We start from the raw sequence: 19,272 nt of genomic DNA, 5'->3' as shown, positions 1-19,272 counted from the left end.
CTTCCTCGCCTTCTGGTCGTTTACCATCGACTCCGGAGTTCAGGCCAATCTCGGCAAGTGAACATATAAGATGTCTCGCTTGCAATTTTTCAACGATCGGTAAAACCACATATCGATCTCGCCACTAGCCCAACACAGCATTTGCGTCTCAGTTACCGCAAGAGGCCGTTCATTGTCTTTAATAGTCGGCCAACACTCAGAACCATAGAGGGCGGCAGGACAGATGACAATGCGATAAATTTTAGATTTGTAATGATCATGGATACATCGATTACAAAGAAGACCAGTTGTGGAACGTTACTTCATCTAGGTTCGGTTAACACGAGAATCAATTTCATAACGCAGTTCTCTATTGGTAGATAGCATTGTCCTGAGATATTAAAATAGCTCGGTAATGGACAGGTCACCACCTTTGACAGTGATAGTGCCTGTTTCACGGGGATCGGTCAGTCGTCAAAAATTCACTTTCATTCAAATTCAATCTGAGACTGTGTTGCATGAGGCCATAATTACATTTTTGGACAAGTTGCTCGAGGTCATTTTTGCTAGACCTCAGGAAAACATCGTTAGCATAAAGCAGTGTATAGGGTGTTCGACGGTGGATGTCCCGTGTGGCAATGTGCGTAACAAGAACAAAGACGAGTAGAAAGAGGGCGCTTCCTTGATGGACATCGACAGAGACACGAAGCGATTTTTTTACATCCGCTACACTTAGAGCTTGACTTTTCGGATCGTGGTAGAGCAATTGAACTCAGCAAACGAGTTCCAATGGTGCTAAGTGTTGTAGGGACACGGTCAAAAACTTTCTTCTGCTCCAGAAACGTAATGTAAAGAGGGTGATGTTTATTACCGTGTTTCCCGATGAGCAACCGTACAGCGTGTATTGCGTCAGTAGTTTCGCAGTGCTCCACGGTTATTTCAACGATTTTGGGAATAAGGTTGTTAAGAATGAGCTCAGAAATATCCGTGGTATGGGACAGCAACTGAATCGGGCAGCAATTTGAACATTCTGCTGGACTACCTTTCTTTTCCCATATTGAAACTGTGGTACTTTTTTGCCAGTCAGATGGTGTTCTACCTTCTAGCTTCCTGAATAACTCGATTAAAGAATTCATTGAACCATAGTTTTGTGTCCCAGCTCTTCGTTTTCTAGAGTTCAGATGCGATGTCGTCAGATTTTGTTACTCTCCCCAATTTCATTCGTTTTATTACTTCTTCGACTTCAGTCGCGGTGATAGGTAGAACGGCTCCAAGTGTGGTTAATGCTTGTGGAAATAGAGGATGAACAAATTTTTCAGTTGAAATCTACTGGAAATGTTCTCGCCATCTATCTTTCGCGGATTGACCGCTTGTAAGCAAAGTACCATTCTTATCATTAAAGTAACAGAGGTGTTCAATATCCTGTGCGCTCATATCGGCTTTTGAAAAGTCGATAAGAATCTTTTTCGCGATCCCAAATGTCTAGTTTCTTGTGAAGGCCTTTGTAGTGCACCACTTGGTGTGCCAGCGATCGCTGGTTGTCATTCTTATAAATTTGCCAATTGACGAGCGTTTTATCGTCAGGGAACTTATGGTAGAAGTGCTTTTTTTTCACGGACCTTCATTTCAACATCGTCATACCAAAGGCCAGTATCTCGGTTAATGTACCACTTACTTTGTTTCGGTGGCTTCGAGAGTTGCAGAGACGGCTTCCGTTCCACGATACTTCCACTTTCGCAGCTGTTTCTAATCGCGTAGGTGAGAACATTTCTTCTTTCTTTCTCACGGAATCGACACCATTTAATGCGTGACGGGCCTGCATGTTCCTCACGCTGTTTTATCGGTGGCTTAACTCGCAGGGCGGCAATCAGCGGTCGATGTTGGGGTGCGATGGTCTCATACGGAATGGCTTGCAGTTATTGGCGGTGGTACAATGTCAGCGTCCTATGAGAATATGGTCGACGTGCGTTTTACTGTTCCCACTCGAAAATGTAGGAAAATGACACCACCGTTTTATGAACCATGCATCTATAACTACAAGGTCATGGATATCCGCAAAATCGGCTATACGTTCGCCATCCGGACCTGTTGCCGCCTCCCTTTTTAACCAAATGACCATTAAGGCCGCTTGCAACGACGAAATATCATCAGCGAGCGGGTAACAGGTTTTGGCAAATAGGCAAATATTGAATCACCCATTTAGCTGCCCTCACCGCCTTGTCGGGGTGGGAAAGCAAGTAGCAGTTTACTACTAAACTAAGGGTATCCAAAACACATGAAGATAATAATTAGTCACAGCCTTGGAATCCACCCGAGGTTTTGAGCACCGAGGCATGGATTTCGGAGGCCTCATTCATGTTCCCCACTGTGGAAAACAGACTCTCTACTTTAATGGAAAGCCTGCACCCAGTGTCAATGCTGCGGTTAGCCAGAAAAGAGGGTGTGTGTGGTGGGGGAGAAGCAATAGCTTCTAAGCACTCAGGCCGTGTTTGAGTGCATTGTACTCGCTGAGAAAAAGAGAAAAAAGGGTACAGTAACTTCCTTAATGAGAGCAACTGGATGCCTGACTGGTCATATGACCGACCTGCTGATGACACTGTTGCCGAATTTCAGAAAACGGGCGAAGAAAACTCGGTTGAAGAAAAGTTCAGCCACAATGGGTAGGGAACTATAGGCTAGCCTGGTGGTTTATTTCATTTTTACGTTGCTAATAAGAACTGATAGTTGCCAAAGGGTAGAATAGGTCCCAGGGCGAAACGTGGATGGGTACGATGAAGCACAAAACCTGGGAAACGCCTGCTGAACCACCACCAGCAGTTCTACTACCAAACCCTATCTCCGCCTCCACGTGGTGATCGCTGGGAGCTCTTTCTCAACGAAAAGCTGCAGACGAGAAGGATGAAGGCGAGTCTCCTGCGCCTAAAATCGGGACGAATTACAATAACTGGTGCTCCAGGTTGCCGGTTGGTTAGGGCTGGCAACCCCACAAAGACAACAGCCTGTTATGAGGTCACAGAAGAAGCTTTTGACAAGATGGATTTGAACTGAACTCGATGAACTCGGCAATGAAAACGAAATAATGATTTTCATAAAATTTTCTCATGGAAAGTGCACTCCCTGTACAGATTTAATGATGCCCAGCGGCTAGCCGATGTCCTGCCCCAACCTGAGGCTAATGTAACAGCGTTTCAGGAGATGCGTTGGACAGTGACCGGTTTCATGGAAAAGAGCCACTAGGCCATATATTATAGTAGCCATTCAGCAAACCATGAGCTCGGAGTAGGTTTCTTAGTCAGCCAAGAAATGAAACTTTCTGTTATCGGCTTTGGAAACATAATCACATATAAGCCTCATGAACGTTCACGCTCCTACAGAGGAGACTGCAGAGTCGGAGAAGGATACGTTCTACGAGACAGTAGAACGAACACTCGAAGTCTGTCCCAGGTATGATATCAATATCATACTTTTCTTGTCAAGGCAGGCCTAGACTGGATATCGGGAACTGACAGATCAACTATAAGAAACAATTTACAACTTTATTATGTACTGATTGCGTTTGAGACTTCAATGGCTGGTTCCTGGTCCATCTTTACCTCACTCAGAGAGTTGGTCTATCAATCCTTCAAATTGGTCGGCAACCCATTGCACCGTCCATCTTTTAGAATCGGGCAATAAGTCCATTAATTTAGTACTTTCGATCGCTAATTTTCAACAACGCAACTGCAGTAGGTCAAGTGGTGTTTCTGATAATGGCGGGATTTAGCCATTGAACTGTTCCAGCTTTAAAGATTCCTACATCGAATTTTTCATTTCGAAAGCCCGATAAGTCGCCCTATTTGGTCATATTTATTAATGTGATGAAATGGGATTTAATTTTTCGCTAAGACTTCCTGAGAAACTTGTAATCCTCCTTAATTGTTCTGCGCCATACATTTCTGGGGCAATCCATTCGTCGGCCGTCCTATGATAATGGACTCTATTGCATGGGATAGCCACAAATGGAGTTGTCGCCCTTCCGAGGAAAGCATCGATAACAAGAAGAAGTAACATCGAGGACAAAATGCAACTCTGCTGGACTTGCCGCACACGGCCTTTTACACCATTATATATTTTTACTAAGAAGCTGAAAGTTCTGTTGATGGCAGCGGGCGAGGGTGGTTACGACGCGCTGAAGTTTCTCTTCCGCCTTAACAAAAGGAGCTTTACCATTGCGTTAAAATGCGATGCAGAAGTTGCCGGAAGTAAGAATGATGTGCTCGTATCCGCATTTTACCATGGCTAACTAACTCATACATAACAAGCGAGGCTTCACCGGATGTGATAGGGTTGAAAATCGTAGTAAAATGCTGCTCACCTTCACCATTTCAGTTGCATATTATTGCAGACGTGGAGCCTCTCCTTAATATATTAGATGAAACCATCATGTAGAATATGGTTTTAAACTTTCAGGACAGTTTCTAACCAGTGAAATTGTAGATTTACTTTTATCACCTGCACTTTCAGAAATTTGCTGCAGGATCAAAGCACAAGCGCATTAGGTTCGCTTCTACGTTTCTGTAGCCTGCTAGGTTTTATGACTCTTGTTCGCGGTGTGCGGGTAGCTTAAGTTATGAGAATTGTGCATTTTAAATGGCGGCTTAACGCTCATCAATATCCTCAGGCTTGAGCCATATCTCGCCCATGACAAGGAGGTTGACGTTGAAAGAATCCACAAAACTCTCACTGTTGCTGCTACGGAATGTTCCCATTAAACTTTATCAAGCAGAAAATAGAACAGTGCATAATAAGAAGACATAGAAACCAGAAAACCTCCTGCATTTCGTTGGATAAGCTTTCAACATTTACGTTGCAACTGGCATATTAAGTATTATCATTTTAGTGGCAAGTGCCATGTATTTACTCCCACCAATAACCGCACAACAGGTGGATATCTTGCATATCTTGCATTTTAGTGGCAAGTGCCATGTATTTTCTCCCACCAATAACCGCACAACAGGTGGATATCTTGCATCTTAAGCAGCCTTCTCCTTAAGAATCGATATTGCAGATTCCAAAAAATTGCAGGAATAGTATGACATTATTCTTCCAATGGCAATAAGCTCAGATGGTTTCAAGAGCGCTAATCACCGAAGTAACAACTTTTCTGCTAGCCCTTTTCCTCCGCAGGGGGTGAAATTTGTTAGTATTATCTTGCACGGATCTTAGCAAAGTCCTCCTTTCATATTTCAAGGTGTTAATAATAATGGATCTCATTCATGATTATCCTGGCGATGTCCTTAATTAATCAATGAAAAGATTGGTAACCCCCCGCAAGACCTTTATTGATATGCATGGAAATAAAATCACTGGCCCGATAGAGGCAATTGTGATTCCTCTTTTATCAGGCATCGGCTGCTGTGTGCTTAGTGAACCTATGTGCAACCATCGTCTGATTACTCCATCTACTACAGCTACTGCTACAGTTCCACCTGCAACTAGGGAGTCAAGCTGGAATGCGATGAGTTGTTTATCGAACGACTCATCGCTTCCCTATGTATTCGAAACTTTTGTTGGACCTTATGCTTACCAACTTAACATTAGAATGTTGGCTTCCGATCTCGATGGAATTTTGTAGGACACAAAATATAGAAGAGTAGATTTCATTAAATGAGAGAAGCGTCCTTTAGAGTCTAACCATTTAACCTCCAGTAATGTGAGTATTCTAGGCATTTCCATCTAAACTCTCTTTAAGACTTCTAAGTTTTCCTGGCTAACCAAATTCCAGTCGTTTTTACCTCTTTCTGGTTGAACCGAGTTTGCAACCACTTTCCGCAGAGTTAATAAAATGTTGGAGAAAAATCCGTTTGTTCATGCCAGCTGGCATTATACACGAGATTTATTGAAAACGTTGCCATTGACACCATCCAGCTCGTAAACGGATATCAATAAAAATGGCCTAACAGACAGAATACTTCATATATACCAATAAGCGCAGCAATTTACGATACTCTAATTATAAGTAACTCACGATCGTTACAGCATTTCTATCCCGACTCAGATTAATCTGCACTGGCTCCATCATCAACCACATCTTTTCTAAACTTTTTCCAAATAAAATCTCTATTTGACGACCACATAAAGATAAATCAAATCATGGCATTATCTTTGTACCATCACCGAGCTGACATGACATTCACTCACCAGCAATGAGGAGGAAATGATGCTTTAAAGTACATTTTAGTGTAATTATTTTGCAGTTTTAATGAATCTGTCGTAAAAAAAGAGCACGCAGCCTGGACGGCTATGGATGTGATAGTGGTACGTTTACGAAGTTTGGTTTCCAGAATTCAGGCGATATGAAAACCCCAACCGCTCAAAAAGGTTTCTTTCAATTACGGAACACTTAATAAAGCACCTAAGCAAAAACTTTGTGGGCGTAAATGAATTCTTAACGGCTCTATCAGCAGCATAAGGTATTCAAATCAGAAGCATCTTTTAAGTCAGTTAAAACAGTCTGGGTTCGGTTGAGCAGGAATTAGGGGAGATTGAAGTTGACAGGACGATCTCGGCAAATAATTGCTGTAGTACTTTCTTCTATCAAACTGACAAACCGTGAAAAGATTCTTTAGTGCTGGATGGAGAACATGAATAGGAGTCAGTCAATACTTCTTCAGTTTCAAGTATATTAATTTTCTTATAAATTAAGGTCAAAATTAGCTGAAGGGCCTTTGGGAAAACCTCAATTTTTGACTAAAAATTAGTTAACTTTGAAGGTAGGAAACGAAAAATTCAAGGAGTCAAAAGGAGCTCTTTTCGCCCAATTTTCGTTTTCTAAAAAGAGCAGTAGACGGTAATGTGGCGGAGGTAAATTAAAACATTCTCCTTCGAGAACCAGTTGGACACATTTTAATCGGTCCATTTGGATTTTTATCTTTGGCGCAGTTAAACGCTTTTACGAGCTTCTTTGATTTCGGTTTAACGATCACTTTGGGTATACTTTAATTGCGCGTTCAAAGAGGAGGTGATGGTGGATAAATTCCGTGCTGTTCAACTGAATCTGGATAGGCAGCAAACACTTGATCCGACTGTGTTATGCTTGCTAGCATGCATGCATGCCTCCTTTTGATCATCTTGAATTGCTAGATCATTCGCTCGAGCCAAGATTGCTTCGTCAAGATCACATCTAAGATCGGAGGATTCCTAGTGACATTTTAACTACTCTATAAAATGCGATAACTTTACCATAAAGGCAAATTCAACCAGAATTATGTTACGAAATAAATTAAAAGTAAGCACGAGGATGGGTGCTGTGTTTTTAGAAGGTGATCTATGGCTTTATTGCTTTCGTAAAATCATTTATATGAGTGTATTGACATACCTCTGGCACAAGCTATAAATTCTACTAACGAAGCTATAAGAAGTCGAGACATATTCCTTCTATCTTCATAGAAAGGCAAAAAAGCGCCATAAAGTGGGTTTGGGTGTAATACTGCTAACTCAATCTTCATATTATTCAGATAAAAACACTATTTTTTGCTTTTGTACAACTATTGAATGCGCCTAAAGACGGGACGAAATGTATTAACTGTTCCTCCAGGCTGGGTGTTGGGTAAAGTTGACAACCGTACACGGAAATTACGAAGCCACGTAAGGAGTCTCAGGCAGGATGAATTTCAAAACGACGAACCTCGCAACGACAACGGAATAACGATTTTCTCATGGAATGTGCGCTCCCTGTACAGACCGAATGCTGCTGAGCAGCTAGCAGATACCCTGCCCCAATATAAGGCTGATCTAACAGCGTTGCAAGAGATACGTGGGACAAGGACCGGTTTCCTGGAGAAGAGTTATATGTTATAGTGGGCATGCAGTAAACCACGTGCTCAGAGTAGGTTTTTTAGTCAGCCAAAAATAAAACATGCTGTTGTGTGAGACTTTTACTCACTAAAACCAACCTCTTCTCCTTCGCTGACCTGCGGGAACTTCCATTTCGGTATTACGTCGCGGGGTAGAATCAGTTACGAACTGCGGCTCGTGCCGTTTGCTACTTTTCTCCGAAGCTCCTTCTTCCTCAGCAGATTGTGGATTGCCTCCATGAATTTTTCCATCACACCCCAAGTTTTTTCAGAGGCTAATATTTCATCCACGATATTCTCGGTTGACAGCCGCTCCCCAGCTTCAATTGCCGCCTCCGCTCTATATGCGACGAACCTCGGGCACTAAAAAACAACTTTGGAATCATCTCGCATGTCGAGCAATATGGGGAGTCGTCTTGCCCGAGCGATAAAGGTATACACGGTACCCCCCGTGTTCGCTTAGGAATTGAGTTAGGTCGTAGCTAACTTCACCGTGCCTTCGAGTGATCCAGTTTGAGACATCTGGAATAATCGAGTCCAGCGTCCTTTAGTTGTATCATCCCGTCTTTTTTGCCACTCCAAAATAATTGGCGACGATAGGTACAGGACTTGCCGATTGCATATGTTGAGTCATAGAAGCGTCGGCCCTCTTTCGCCAAGATGTCGATGGGGACCATGCCTGCTATCACACATGCTGCTTCGTTTGATGTTGCACGGTAAGCGCACCACATTCGCAATGTACTTAATCGATATCAGGTTGCCATTTTCTTTTTATTTTCTTCTAGGTTTAGTGCCAATGCCCAGACTGGAGCTGCATAAAGCAAGATGGAGCTGGCAACTCTTGAAATAAGGTGTCGACGGCTTTGTCTTGTACCACTTACGTTTGCCAACAATGTAGCAACCTCGGAAGCCTTGGTTGCTAAATTCTCAAGATGAAGCTTGAATTTCAGCCTTTAATCAACCATGACTTCCAGATATTTGAGTGTTGATTGCGAATGTATTATGTACCAATTCTGGTTCTTATCAACTTTTGATTTCTTCGCTTCGTGGTCAAAACTACTCCGGTTTTATGCTCTACGGGCGTCAGACCAGCGTCTTCTAGCCAAGACTTTATTTTAAAAAGTGCCTCATCCGTGGGGACCTCGATCTCAATATCTTGTGCCACGATAATCACTCTGGTGTCGTTTTCGAAGCCAATGATTGTCATTGCTTTGGCCAGTTGCAACTTTGAGATTCCATCGTACATTATTATCCACAGGAGAGGACCGAGGACTGATCTTTGTGGAACCCCGCAGGTTCTTCTATATGGCTAAGGTTCATCGTCCGAATGGTAGTATAATTGCCTCCCCCGGAGGAATTCATTCTATGACTATGCGCACCAGGTATTTAGGAGCGCCAAATCAGGCTAAACCTGCAATTATTTTGCTCCATTTTGTTGTGCTGAAGGTATTCTTCACGTCGAAAGTAAGTACCGCGCAAGGTTTATTGGTTTCCACTGCTTCCACAGCAATTGTCGTCACCGTACTGATCGCATTGACAGTAGATTTTGTATTTGGGAATCTGAACTGCCTATATGAGAGGCCACCCTCCTTTTCTGCAAACGGTACAAATCTATTGTCGATGACTCGTTCAAAAAGTTTACCGACTCTATTTAATAGGCATGTAGGCCTATATGATGAAGGATCACCCAAACACGTATTTCACTTCCGGAATATGACAAGCTTCTTTTTCCTCCACTTTTCTGGGAAAATCCCGTCTTTGAGGCACGTCGTAAATATTTCAGCGAACCACTTTGAAACTGTTTTAACGGCCACTATCAGAGCTTTTTTTGGAATTTCATTTAAGCTCGGGGCTTTATTTGGGTTGGAGTCATGCACGCGTCACATGCTTTTTGTATCCTTTTAAGAAAGAAAGTGAAGATGAAACTTTTACATTTTGTGTGAATTTCGTGGATTCTAAAAAGTGTATGACGTCATCATTTCTTATCGGTTCGTCAATACCACCACAATGTAAGCTCACCTGAATGGCAGGTTGCCGAAAAACATTTCGTTTTAGCTTTCTAATCATTTATATATCAATTACTCCAGCCAGAAATATGTATGTATTTATATGGATATGTAAATGAAGCCTTACGGAAATGAACACAAAATCTTTTTTGCCGCCAGCTTCTGGTATTCGGGCTTGTTTAATATTTCCTTAAGCTCTAGAGCCTAAAGTCTCACTTATTTCCCAAACAACTCATTCTAAGCACACTGCAAACCCTGAAACACATTGTAATCCAGTATCATTCTCCTCCAGCTAAACCAGTCTAGCAACTGCATTTTGTATCTATATATCTATTATCTATTGAACCTTCTGCAGCTTGATTGTGACAAAGGACTCATCGAATATTTTGCGCAATTGATTTAATTCTTCAGTTGGCTTCATGTTTTATTGGTTTCTGTCAAGACACAAGATGCACTTGTACCTGGAAGAGTAAAACCTGTCCGTTTCCTTATATATTTGGTATGACATGCTTTTCCTCTAATTTTTGGCTAGTTTTTTCTTTGGATCATTTCTTTATCTTTTTTTAGTGAAGAAAATTGCTCACTTTTTAAAGAAGCTATGGTGACTTGCTACATGTCCTGGGAGTTACTGATTGTTGATAGTCTAAGGCTGCCTGAATCTCTCGAGGGGTTAGCACTGCAGGAAGTTTTCTTTCCATTTCTATCTCGTGGGATATGTGTTGAGAATACTGGTTCTGGGATTAAATTCGGAAGCTTGCTCAATAAGTTGTCTCTTCTCTAGAACGAAACCGCAAAGTCAACCCCTTCGCCCCATGATTTTTTATACTTGGGTGCTAAGTTTGAAAAAAGGGAGCGGTTGACCAAAAATATTTTGGAGCAAGTTGCTCCGCATTTGGTCCGGTCCGGCATCAAGTGGGTGCAGAAATAGGACTTTTTAATCCCTAAAAAAATTTTCTAGCTCTGATCAAGCTTTGGTCTGAAGTATGGACGGATTTTGCTGATTACAAAAATGATCAGTCAACAACTCCGAGTCACATTGCCCCAAGGACAGAAGTGGGGCAGCGACTGATGAGTTGTCTCTTCCTGATAAGAAACCGTCAACCATTTTCGTCGCCTCTCGATGAGTAAGTACGTTTCCTTATAAATGTATCAATTACGTAGAAGTTACAATTATGCAAAGTCAACCAATTTGCGCACAGTGGTTTGTTGAAATCTTCTATAAGCTTTTGACAACTTCCGCCGGGGTCCGTGGACCAAAAAAAGAGGGAGTAAGTTGCTCCCCATTTGGTCCGGCCCAGCATTAAGTTGATGCGGACTCACACAATTCTCAAAAAAAATTACATGTTTGTCACCATGTATTGTTCCGAATTCGTTAGTATAGACAATAGGATCTATCACCAGTATTTTTGGCATCTGTAAGCCACTCTGAAATCTAACTTAAGGCTCAATCCTTGTAAAATGCATCTTCCCCACTATTTATCGATTGTATAGATACAGGTTTGTTTATGAAGTGGCGAACTCTCGTTTTCCAAATCCATACTCAACCTTTATTATGGAACTCAGATAATAATAAACGGGGAAAAGGAATTTCAATAGAATCTCTAGAGCCTAGTCCCATTGTAAGTGCAGCTTCGTTGTCCTTAGAAAATAACAATACATATCTATACCTAACCACTCGACACTGATCTCCTCATTTTATTGTAAACTCATTCAATATTGATCAGCACACATTGTCATCATCCTAAGAGCCAAATTCATAAGGTACGCAATCGCCATATGATCACCAGGCGACGACTTTTCTTGAAAGTGAATGATGCACACAATACTGTTCTCCCAGTCTGAATATTTTAATAATAATTAGACGGATGACCATTCGTGGTCCTTTTAACAGGACCGAGACCCATAATTCTGTCGGCGAAATTCTTTAAATTCAATTTCGTACCGATATAAACGCCGCCCGAATAACAATGATATCAGGCCAATTGTTAACGAAAAAGATATGCTACCATATCTTTTATGGAACAGTCAGAACAGTAGCCCAAAAAGATTTTGTATATTCTTATGCTCTCAAGATCCTTATAATCCACAGTAACGTGCGGTTTTTGATTGTAGTTGATCAAGACGAAAGACAATACCGAAAGTTGAAAATTTATGACCCATCCAAAAATCTACCGTTCCAACTGCCATCTTTGTCTACGATGAAACAGTTCCCATTGTTTTTTTCCAAAGTATCTTCCAGAACGTTTCAAATTTTCTTGGTCTGAATCTGGATATGGTGACATGTTGATTTTAATGTGAAGGCTTCAGACAGAAATTTGGGAAATATTTTCGGATCAAGTGTTGTGATGTAATGAACATGGACATAGTATTTGCAAAATATTAAATGCTGAGCGGATGTTTTTATCAAAAATTGAGAGGGGTTCATGTAGAGACATATGTATACGTACGCACGTAGTGCAGGCGATCTTAGTACTATTTTTAGATAAGTACATTCAAGTGACCAAAAAAACGGAGCCCACACTCAGCAAATGAGAAAAAAGTGGCTAAAATAGTCAAACCGTATCAAGGCACCAGAAGTGAAAATTGGTTTGCTTTGCTTGGCGGCGACGATGGAATCAGGAAGGAAGGATTATAAGCCGCCATCGATATATCTTCGAGAGAGAAACACCCAAAATCTCGTCAATAAATTAGAGAAGTTGACGGATAAAAATGCATATCATGTTGTCCAAATCACCGAGTGTATCATACATGAAAATTAAATTCAGATTTACGACGACGATTTACGAATTCGAAAAAGTAGGAAAAAATGTTATACCTACCTACTGAAACCTCTATGCCGTGACGTACTGGAATTAGACCAGAAAAGCTAAAAAAAAGCGCGAGACCTATAAAATCTGCAACTTGAAATATGGCCTCCATCGCAAAATTCTGGTTGAAGAGCCTCATAAGGGGAGTGGCCTGCGCAGTGTCAGAACTGAATTTGGCCATACAAAAGCATATTGGAAATTACCCATCTGCGAAGATCTACACAATACAGCTGTCTGCACTAAAACAAGAACCTGCAACAAGGTATGGCATCTTCGCAGAAACTGCGATGAACCACATACTGCTCACTTAAAAGGTTCCTCAGTGCAATATTAAGCAAAAGGCGCGACCTCAGCGACATCAGCAACCCATTAATAGCTTAAGTACTAAGGAAGAGGGTAAGTAGCTCTCGAAATACGTATTTACTAACTATTAAAATATATTGTATCATAGTAGGAGAAAACTATCTAGTTTTATTTTTTAACCCATTAATTGTCATGGAATAACTAAATCATCTTTCAGAATTGTGCAGAGAGACTTCTCCTCATGTGGGAGGAAACTATAACCAGATCACTCAGTTATAATCATTATCACCAACCAAGCAATAAATTTAAACAGGCTCGACATACTAATAAATAAGAGGAAAAACTGCTTGAAGTACAAGATATACATCCGCGCTCATCTCAACTTCAGTTTCTCAGAAAGTTTACTATAACGTCGACAATGCTGTCGAGGATTCACTCAATGCATCGTCGCAGGAGCTCGATATTCTTCTTCAGCGCTGGACAGTAGTGGTGGGTTGAGGAAATATCGCCAGAAAAATCCACTAGCTGATAAGGAGTAAACAAAGTTTGAGGTGGGAATGGCAGGAACATCGATCCCCGATACCCAAGCACGAGCTCGCAAAAGCCACCAAGAAACTAAGAAATGGTCTTAAAGCAGAAATAGAAAGTGACTTCCAGTACTTCACGAGCAGTTGCAGTTTCTACCACCCCAACGACTACTCTCTATAAAGAGCAATTAAATAGCTGTGGCTACCGGCATAGACTAAGCCACCATTAAGGCTTGCTAATGGAAACTGGATATCCGGAGGGCTCAAGTGCTTAGAGCGCTGGGCTGTCGCAGCGGAAGGTCGCGGTTCAAATCTTACTGGTGGTAGAGCGGTTTGTTATCGTGACTGGTTATCGGATACCAGTCGACCCAGCTGTGGTAATAATCTCGGGAGTGCACAATGCTGATCACATTGACTCTACAGTGTACTGTAGTATACCGTTACGGTCTTGATTGCTTTAACACACTCCAAGTCTGGCAACCACTTAACGCCAGCAGGCTTATATCGGTCAATCAGAGTGCTATCCGTAGTGTCAAAACTTTTTGATTGCCTCCTCCTGGCACTCTCACCTTTTCATGCCGACGAAAAAGAAATTCCGTGAGATAAATTTGGCTTCTGCATAGCATGATGGAGCAAGTTCATAGAATTGTGGCGGAAATTAGCCGAACATTAGAGAAGCATAGCCTTTTGGCAGAGTATGGCACGCAGGTGTGGTGTATACAATTAAGAAACCGTTTCCCGCTGATGTTCACAAGATTCTTGAACCCTATCTAATTGGACGGAAGTTTAGAATTCGGTACAAAAGGTTGAGTAGATTCGGAGAAAAATTTCCAACCAGTTTGAAAATGGTAGTTTCAAGAAAAGTCCTGGCGAATATTGAGTACTCTCTTCAACTAGTAATTCCTGTAAGTTATTTGTCAAAGCTTTTTCTTCTGAATTTCGCCCACTTTCGACTGCTTGGTGCTCCTTCTATTGGCTTGCAAGACCATAATGCCAAGTAAGTTTTCAAATTTTCGTTGAAAGTGGAGGCTGGGATCTAGCTGTAATTTCAATGACACTTGATTTTCGTAGAAATAGTCCAAATCAAGTTATTGTATCTCTCGTTACTATTTTAGGTATTTCTGAAGAGACATCGTTTTAGCAGCACATAACTGCTAAGTGATTGGAATATTGGCAAAACATAGTTATGTATGCTTGGATTTAGAGTTGGCTTATGAGTAATTTACACCAATCGAGCGCTCAAAGTGCAGACGTTGTTACTAATACACCCATATTTTTTTTTTAAATAGGTATTTCTTTACAAAATTTAAAAAGTTAATTTTAGGATAGTATAGGTCCCAAGGCGAAACGTGAATTGGCACCTACGAAGGGGCAAAAAAACTGGGAACGCCAGCTGGACCCACAGCAGCAACTCTACTACCAAACCCTATCTCCACCTCCACGTGCTGACCGCTGCGAGCTTTTTCTTAACGAAAAGCTGCAGACGGAGACAAATTGTACCAACTGGTCCTCCAGCTTAGGGGATTGGGTAGGACTGACGTGAAAGGAGCCCCGGACAGGACTGACAACACAACGATGAACCCGGCAACGTAAACGGAATAAAAGTTTGCGCATTTTCTCATGGAGCATGGTCTCTCTATACAGTGAAGGAGCTGCCAAGCAGTTAGCCGATATCCTGTTCCAATATAAGGCTGAGGTAGCAGCGTTGCAGGAGATGCATTGCACAGTACCGATTTCCTGGACAAGACCTACTATATCATATATTATAGTGGCCATCCAGTAAATCATTTGCGCGGAGTAGGTCTCTTCATCATCCTCATCATCAACGGCGCAACAACCGGTATCCGGTCTAGGCCTGCCTTAATAAGGAACTCCAGACATCCCGGTTTTGCGCCAAGGTCCACCAATTCGATATCCCTAAAAGCTGTCTGGCGTCCTGGCCCACGCCATCGCTCCATCTTAGGCAGGGTCTGCCTCGTCTTCTTTTCCTACCATAGATATTGCCCTTATAGACTTTCCGGGTGGGATCATCTTCATCCATACGGATTAAGTGACCCGCCCACCGTAACCTATTGAGCCGGATTTTATCCACAACCGGACGGTCATGGTATCGCTCATAGATTTCGTCATTGTATAGGCTACGGAATCGTCCATCCTCATGTAGGGGGCCAAAAATTCTTCCGAGGATTCTTCTCTCGAACGCGGCCAAGAGTTCGCAATTTTTCTTGCTAAGAACCCAAGTTTCCGAGGAATACATGAGGACTGGCAAGATCATAGTCTTGTACAGTAAGACTTTGACCCTATGGTGAGACGTTTCGAGCGGAACAGTCTTTGTAAGCTGAAATAGGCTCTGTTGGCTGACAACAACCGTGCGCGGATTTCATCATCGTAGTTGTTATCGGTTGTGATTTTCGACCCTAGATAGGAGAAATTGTCAACGGTCTCAAAGTTGTATTGATGTGCAGCCCAAGATCTCGCGCCGCCTGCTCGATCTGGATGAAGGCAGTTTGTACGTCTCGGGTGGTTCTTCCCATGATGTCGATATCGTCAGCATAGGCCAGTAGTTGGGTGGACTTGAAGAGGATCGTACCTCTTGCATTCACCTCAGCATCACGGATCACCTTCTCGAGGGCCAGGTTAAAGAGGACGCATGATAGCGCATCCCCTTGTCGTAGACCGTTGTTGATGTCGAATGGTCTTGAGAGTGATCCTGCTGCTTTTATCTGGCCTCGCACATTGACCAGGGTCAGCCTAGTCAGTCTTATTAATTTCGTCGGGATACCGAATTCTCTCATGGCCGTGTACAGTTTTACCCTGGCCATGCTATCATAGGCGGCTTTAAAGTCGATGAACTGATGGTGCAACTGTTGTCCATATTCCAACAGTTTTTCCATCGCCTGCCGCGGAGAGAAAATCTGATCTGTTGCTGATTTGCCTGGAGTGAAGCCTCTTTGGTATGGGCCAATGATGTTCTGGGCGTATGGGGCTATCCGGCCTAGCAAGATAGTGGAGAATATCTTATAGATGGTACTCAGCAACGTGATACCTCTATAATTGCTGCACTGTGTGATATCTCCCTTTTTATGTATGAGACAGATTATGCCTCGCTGCCAATCGTCAGGCATTGATTCGCTGTCTCATACCTTGAGCACAAGTTGATGAACCACTTGATGTAACTGGTCGCCTCCATATTTAACCAATTCAGCTGTAATTCCATCGGCTCCTGGCGACTTATGATTTTTTAGCCGATGAATTGCACGGACTGTTTCTCCTAAACTTGGTGGTGGCGGTATTTGTCCGTCGTCTTCAGTTGGCGGGACCTCCAACTCGCCGATGTTCTGGTTGTTCAGTAGCTCATCAAAGTACTCAACCCATCGCTCTAATATGCCCATTCTGTCGGAAATCAGATTTCCCTCTTTGTCTCGGCAGGATGAGCATCGAGGTGTAAAAGGCTTCATCCTGCTGACTTGTTGGTAAAACTTCCGCGCCTGGTGCGGTTGCTCCCTGTACTTTTCTAGTTCACAGACTTGTTGGTTCTCCCAGGCTTCCTTTTTGCGTCTGTGAAGTCGCTTCTCCGCTCGACGGAGTTCGTGATAAGTCTCTGCGCGTGCCCGCGTTCTTTGAGAATGCAACATTACTCGGTATGCGGCATTCTTCCGTTCCGTTGCTAGCTTACATTCATCGTCAAACCAGCCGTTCCGACTCCTTTTGCGGCTGGGGCCAAGTATGTTTGTGGCCGTATCCATGATAACGTTCTTCAGGTGATTGTGAAGATCATTAGTTGATGCTTCATCTCCAGGTCCTCTATTGACTGCGGTTATTGCGGCATCCATTTCCCTCTTATAGGTGTCGCGGAGGGTTGTGTTGTGGATGGCTTCAGTGTTCACTCTCACCTGATTGTCAGAGGGGACTCTAGGTGGTATTGATATTCGAGCTCGGAGCACCATGCCAACGAGATAGTGATCCGAGTCTATATTGGCCCCCCTATATGTTCTGACATTCATCAAGGCTGAGAGGTGGCGGCGTTCGATCAGCACGTGGTCAATTTGGTTGAAAGTGGTCCCGTCTGGAGAGGCCCACGTATGTTTGTGGACCGCTTTCCGCACAAACCAGGTACTTCCAACAACCATTTCGTGTGACCCTGCTAATTGAATAGTCCGCAGTCCGTTATCATTTGTTTTTTCGTGTAAGCTATAGGAGCCAACGTATCGCCTGAATACGGGCTCCTTCCCTACTTGGCTGTTAAAATCCCCAAGTATGATTTTGATATCATATCTGGGACAGGCTTCGAGGGCTCTTTCTACTGCCTCGTAGAAGGTATCCTTCTCCGACTCTGCAGTCTCCTCTGTAGGGGCGTGAACGTTTATGAGGCTTATATTTCTAAACTTGCCTCGCAAGCGCAGAGTGCATAGCCGTTCGCTTATACTTTCAAAGCCGATAACAGCAGGTTTCATTTTTTGGCTGACTAAGAAACCTACTCCGAGCACATGGTTTACTGGATGGCCGCTATAATATATGGTGTAGTGGCTCTTCTCCAGGAAACCGGTCCCTGTCCATCGCATCTCTTGCAACGCTGTTACATCAGCCCTATATTGGGACAGGGTATCGGCTAGCTGCTTATCAGCTTCATCTCTTAATCAGCCAAAAATGAAACCTCCCGTTATCGAATAACATAAGCGAACGACTATGCACACTGCTCTTTCTAGGTAAATTTATAAATAAAAACCCCATTAACGTTCACGCCCCTACAGATGAGGATATAGAGTCGGAGAAGGACACCTTCTACGAGGCAGAAGAACGAACCCTCGAAAACTGTCCCAGGAATGATATCGAAATCATACTTGGGGATTTTAACAGACAGGTAGAGAGCCTGTATTCAGTCGATACGTTGACTCCGATACCTTACATAAGGATATAAATGATAACGGACTGCGGATTATTTAGTTAGCAGTATCGTACGAAATGATTCTTGGAAGTACCTGATTTGAGCGGAAAGCAGTCCACAAACAAACGTGAGCCTTTCCAAACGGGACCACTTTAAACCAAATTGACCACATGTTGATTGAACGCCGCCACCTCACAGCCTTGATGAATGTCAGAACTTATATTTGGGACAATATAGACTGTGACCAGAACCCCATTGGTATGGTGCTCCGAGCTCGAATAACAACACCACCTAGAATCCCCTCTGATAATCAGGTGAGAGTTAACACTGGAGCCATCCACAACACAGCCCTCTGTAGCACCTATAATGGGGAAATTGATGTGGCAATAACCGTAATCAACAGAGATCTAGGAGATGAAGTATCAACAAATAATCTTCACAATCATCTGAAGAACGCTATCATTGATACAAAGATACTTGGCCCCAGTCGCAGAAAAGTCGGAACGGTTGATTCGACAATGAATGCAAACTTGCAACCAAACGAAAGAATGCCGCATACCGGGTAATGTTGCATTCTTAAAGGACGCGCTCACGTGCAGAGACTTATCACGAACCCTATCGAGCGGGAGAAGCGGGCTCAACAACCGGAACATTGGCGAGTTGGAGGTCCCGCCAATTGAAGACGACGGACAAACACTACCACCACCAAGCATAGAAGAAATTCATCGGCTTAAAGATCATTAGTCGTAGGAGGCTATGGAATTACAATTGGTTAAATATGGACGCGACCAATTACACCAAGTGGTTCATCAACTGATGCTCAAGGTGTGGGACAGCGAATCAATACCTGGCGACTTTTAATAAAGCATTATCTGTCCCATACATAAAAAAGAAGATATCACGCAGTGCAGCAATTATAGGGGTATCACG

Source organism: Hermetia illucens, chromosome 1 (assembly GCF_905115235.1).
Source record: "Hermetia illucens chromosome 1, iHerIll2.2.curated.20191125, whole genome shotgun sequence".
NCBI lineage: Eukaryota > Metazoa > Arthropoda > Insecta > Diptera > Stratiomyidae > Hermetia > Hermetia illucens.
The sequence above is the reverse complement of the archived record's forward strand: the minus strand, read 5'-3'. Positions refer to the sequence as shown.